The 5,695-nt window shown below is 33.6% G+C and overlaps 1 long non-coding RNA gene across 1 annotated transcript; it reads left to right on the forward strand.

Moving 5' to 3' along the window:
• The first annotated feature begins 4,685 nt into the window (after positions 1-4,685).
• On the forward strand, positions 4,686-5,397 carry LOC129942893 (uncharacterized). Its single transcript, XR_008781122.1, has 3 exons — positions 4,686-4,726; positions 4,803-4,833; positions 4,966-5,397. It is a non-coding gene; the product is annotated as an uncharacterized LOC129942893 (long non-coding RNA).
• Positions 5,398-5,695: the final 298 nt, after the last annotated feature.

Below are 5,695 nucleotides of genomic sequence, written 5' to 3' on the forward strand. Positions count from 1 at the left end.
CGAAACGAATTGTTTTCTGTTGTCTGAATGAACAAACTCTGGAACACCAAACACATGGAAAACACTTTCTTCTAAGAATTTAACTACCTCAGATGATGTTGCTTTTCGTATTGCCTTCAGAAACACATATTTACTAAAGTGATATAGGACGATGAATATGTGAGTGTTACCGTATCTTGTTCTTGGATAAGGGCCCAAAAAGTCTATAAATAAACGTTGAAAAGGTCGTTCAGTTGGTCTTTGTTGTCCCATCGGCGGTCGAATTATGATATTGATTGACTTACTACATTTGCAAATATCGCACGATCTTACCCAGTTCTGTACATCGGCAGTCACTCCCGGCCAGAAATATTTTTGTCTTAATTTTGACAGCGTTTTTGTTTATACCACCGTGTCCAGACACCGGACAATCGTGTGCAGCTTTCAAAAGACCCTCGCACAACTCTTTCGGAACCCAGATCTTCCATGCTCGGTCGTCCTATATTGCGTCACCCATATTCTTCTGACGAAAAATATGGTGAACTAAAGTCAACCTCTGGGACCAAATTTTCGGTCGTGATCTCCTCCATATGGACTCGTGAGAGTATATCAGGGACTACATTTTGGACACCCTTCCTATGTTCGATGACGAAGTCGAAACCTTGTAGTTTGAAACTCCATGTGGCCAATCGTCCAGTTAGATCTTTTTGCAACATCAACCATTTCAGACTTGCGTGATCGGTGATTATAGTAAAGGGTAAACCTTCTACTTGGGCCCTGAACTTTTTCACAGACAATATGGCCATAACATTCAAGTTCTGTAATGCTGTAATTCCTTTGAGCAGAATTGAGCTTCTGGGACATGAATGCTATCGGTCGTTCATTTTTCTCCTCATCCATCTGGACGATTACACTCCCTACTCCAGAGGTTCAAGCGTCGCATTGTATGTAAAAATGTTTTGAAAAGTCTGGATTCGTGAGTATGGGAGCGGTAACTAAACTCGTTTTGAGTAGTTCAAATGCTGTTGTAGCTTCGTCAGTTATCTTAAAAGTCTGTCCTTTTTTCAAACAGTCTGTCATTGGAGCTGCGTAGTTTGGTATGAAACGTCTATACCATCCGGTAATACCTAGGAACCTACGGAGTTGCTTGGTCTTCGGTATTGGAAAGTCCTCGACCGATGATACTTTGTCCTTATCAGTTCGTATACATCCGTCACCAACTACATATTCTAAGTATTTTATCTACTTGAAACAAAATTTACTTTTCTCTACATTTATAGTCAATCCTGCTTGGCGTAAGGCTATAGCAATTTCCTCCAGTACCTTCATATGTGTTTTGAAATATGGAGAACAAATCAAGAGGTCATCGAGATAGACAAAGACATTCTGTCGAAGATGACCAGGAATGACTTTGTTCATTAGCTTAGACATTCCCTGGGTGGCGTTACACAATTTGAATTGCATAACCGTAAATTGATATAACGGTCGCCCAGGGACTGTAAAAGCTGTCTTCTCCCTTGACTTGATCTCCAGAGGAATTTCCCAAAAGGAATCTTTCAAGTCGATACTGGAGATAAACTTCGTATCTTGAAGTCTGCTTATAATTCCCTCTATATGTGGAAGAGGATAAGCAAACTTCTTCGTTCTGGCATTAACTTTTCTAGAATCCAGACACAGCCTGTTCTTCCCACTTTTTATCACTAAAACAACCGGAGAACTCCAAGCACTGTTACTCTCCTCTATCACTCCCATCTTCAGCATTCTGTCCAGTTCAGCGTACATCAGTTTCTGTACTACTGGAGAAATGGGATAGTGCCTCTGTTTTATGGGAATTTGTTCGTCATCCACTTCTATCACATGTTCTTCTAGATTGGTTTTACCCAATCCGAGTATGGCAAAGGAGGGGAACACTAACTTCATGCCCTCCAACTGCTTAGCTTGATCTGGTGAGAGATCGTGAAAATTTGGCTGTTCTTTCGTCATTACTGGAGCGTTAAGCTCACTTATTATATTTGGAGCAACATTAAAAGAACTCCAGAAATATACACCCAGATATAGTGGTTGCAAAAGACTAGGCACAATCAAGATCTCCAACTCTTGTGTTTTACCATCCCATGAAACATTGGCTCTAAAACATCCTAGAATCTTCTGTTGATTTTCATCAGCTGTTCTTATATCATTATTCATTTTTGTAATTTTGATATTTTTCTATACTTATGAAGTCTATAGCTCCTTTTCCTAAACACGTAACGGACGCTCCACTATCTAACAGTCCTTCAAAATTCTCTCCCTCTAATTGAACTTTTGCGTATGGCCTATTGTCATTCGACATTGTCGGTATTGTAGCTTCAATTTTATTTTTAGTCAGTCTTTTAATTGCACTTTTCTCCCTAACCCTCCTAATCTTCAAATAATTCCTACTCTTCGTTTTTATAAAATCTATTTCATCACCAAAAATTCATATTCTATCATTCCCTGGTGAAGACTTTTATGATAGATCTTTTCTTCAATCCGGTGAGTACCTTCGTTATTATTTTCATTTTCTGTTTTTCTTTTCAAAATTTCTACTCTTTTAGGTTTTTCGAATTCTCCGGGAGGGGTTTTGTCGTCGGCGGTTGACCCCCAGATGTACTGCCGACTATCGGGTTTCCCTGACATGCAGCACATCGGAAAGACACACTACCCTGTCCACAACAAAAACATGTTAAAGAATGTAAAAGAGCCGAAGAACATTTAGCGTTAAGGGATGCTAAGATAAAACGTTTCGTTTATCTAAGAGAAAATTGAAATCGGTGCTTCGAAATTAAGTTTAAAAAAAAAAATCCAAACAAATAATATGACTAACCTAATAAAATAAAAAAAAAAATCACCAAAAAAAATTAATAATAATAATACAAATTTATAAAAAGAAATTATAAAAAAAAATTAAAAGAAAACTAAACCCTAACTAAAACTAAAATAAAAAAATATAAAAAAACTGTAAACTTATTCTTCCTCAAGCACCTCTTTCTAACCCCCCAACCCCCTCCCCAAATATCGTCATACTGAATTCCAAACGTTCGTCTGACGAAAGTCTGGCCAGCCTGCCCAAGTATCATGAAGATACTTCCTTGGCTATTTCCATGGCCGAGAGTAGCGGAAATAGCCTCTAAAATGACTCAACCAGTCACAAATTCGTCCGTTTCGAAAGTAAGTCTGTCATGTCGAAAGAAAATTCAGGATAGCATCTGGGCGGCCTTACAAAGCCTTCACACACCACTAGCTTCTCAAATTAGTACATCATTTTTTTTTGTTTCAATATTAATTCAAATTATAATTTTTTTATCAATTTCACGGTCATTAAAAAATACACAAATAAAACTCAATCGATTTTTCTTATTTTTCTTATCTAAACAAAATTAATTGAAATAAAAAAATGTATAAAAAAAAAACTAAAAAAAAAGGTTTAAATCTAATTTGATTAAAAAAAATTGAACTTAGAGGCTTTTAATTCTTGATTTTTTTATCAAAATAAAAAAAAGGTTCTTACTTACAATTGTTTGCACGTATAGAACCAGGTGTAGCACTTTCGCCACCACTAAATTTATTTCTTTGAGTTTTTTATATCAGCCTTTAAAATCACTTTTTTTTACTTTTCTTCATTCAAACGGAATTTAAAAAAAAATTAATAAGGTAAAACAAAATTTTTTTTAGAGAACTGGATTTCACGGATTTGGACTTTTACTTTACTTAAATTTAATTAAAAAATTAAAAAAGTTCTTCTTTCTTTCTTATTCACTTTTCCTTTCTTCAGCTTTCTTTACTAGACACTTTTTCTTTTTTTTTTTGAATGTTTAAATCCCTTTGTTTTCTTCCTTCGATTGATATCTATATTGGAAACTACTTTATGGGTCTTTGAAGTTATTTCCTTTGTTCCGGACAAAGGAATACTTCCACTGTGTTGAATGTCCTTCCCCAAGTCACGAATTGAAAAATCCGAAGGAGGCAACAAAAAACTCCGCAGAGGCTCAGGCTTCTGCTACTAAAGTTCATGATCTTTGGATCTTGACCTGAACCTAATAAAAAAGAAGTAAATCATCCATCAGACCAAAATTCTAACGCTTCCATTTTATGGTCACATACCTCTGCTGCTATATATATCTATATATATATTAATATCGCACATTAAATTAACACATCTTTTTTCCAAGTTAGCAAACGTAAGAATGACCATAAAATCCCTTAGGCTAGTTCCTAGTCATTCTCCTATTAACTTAGTAAATAGTTACCACTACTTCTGAGTGAGCTCAGTATTTTTCCACCCACAATTATTTTCCATCCCTATCACAGATAATTAACCCCCCTCATGCACGTTCAAGAAATCGTACCCACACATTCATACTACTACTACAGTCTTATATCTCTCAGTCTATATCCTCTTATATTACTCTAATCTCAATATCAATCTATTCCTAAATTCCTAATTAATCCTATTATTTATCTTAACTTATTAATCTAATCTTTTTCCTTATCAATCTAATCTCGTATATTATTTATTTAAATAAACTTTCATCTCATCCTGTATTAATACTACTTATCTTAGACTTAAACCATTGAAAAATTCATTTAAGTTCATCTAGTGAATGAACAATCGTGTCTAATATATTCCTGCGCATGCGCTAGTAGAAAAGTAGGATAACACCTAGGAATTGTCAAAAGAAAAATCAAAACAAACATGGACGTACCTAGAGGAGCAGAAATTATTTTGGTAAGTATTATTAAGTAAATTTAACTAATTTCTAACAATAATAATTACATTTTTATTATTCTTATTTCTTTTTCAGGTGTTTCTTAATATTTTCCTATATAATGAAGGTAAGTGGCAACAATATAGAGAGGTGAATTTGTGTTGTAAAGATTCGAATTCGAAAGCAAAACAACTTGATCACTTTGCATATTTAGTATATTATTATTATTTTTTTCTACTAAATTTATTTTTCTTTTCAGAATACAAATTAAATCAGGGGTCTATCGACCTATTCTGTAGGTGACAAGCCACCGAGGATGAATAAGGCCACCGAGGATGGATAAGGCCACCTCAGATATACAACAAATCGTCATCGTTGGAATGGTGGACGGTGTCGTCACCGTCGCGCCACCGCGTCGGTTTTTTTTTTTTTTTCCAAATTCATTTTTATTAATTCAATCTTAAACCTATCTTAAAGCTAGACAAAAATTCATAAAACTAGCCTAATTATCCATAACTTACAACTAACTTAATGGTCACATACGGAGACTCTAAGTTAAACTATAACACTTAAAACTAATGATCTATTTTACTTCATTTAAATTTTATTTATTTTGTATTTATTAGAAAATTTGAAAAAAAAACTAATATTAATATCCTTTTTTATTTTTACTTACAAACTACTTAAAATAAAGTCCTTAAATAAAACTTAAAACTAACTAAAACTACCTATTCTACCTATAAACTACTTAAAACTAGAACAACCACAGCAGCAAATCTAACTTTTTTTGTTTTTATATTTTATTGTCTTTTTATGTTTTTTTTTTATTTTTATTTTTATTTTTTTATTTATTTTTTTTTTATTTTTTATATTCCATGTTTTTTTTTTTTTTTTTGTTTTTATTTTGTTTTTTTTTTGTAAATTTTAATTTTTTTTGTGTTTTTTTTTTGTGTGCCACCATGCCTATTCTACTTAAAACTAAACCCTTA

The sequence above is a fragment of the Eupeodes corollae genome, chromosome 1 (genome assembly GCF_945859685.1).
Source record: "Eupeodes corollae chromosome 1, idEupCoro1.1, whole genome shotgun sequence".
Lineage (NCBI taxonomy): Eukaryota > Metazoa > Arthropoda > Insecta > Diptera > Syrphidae > Eupeodes > Eupeodes corollae.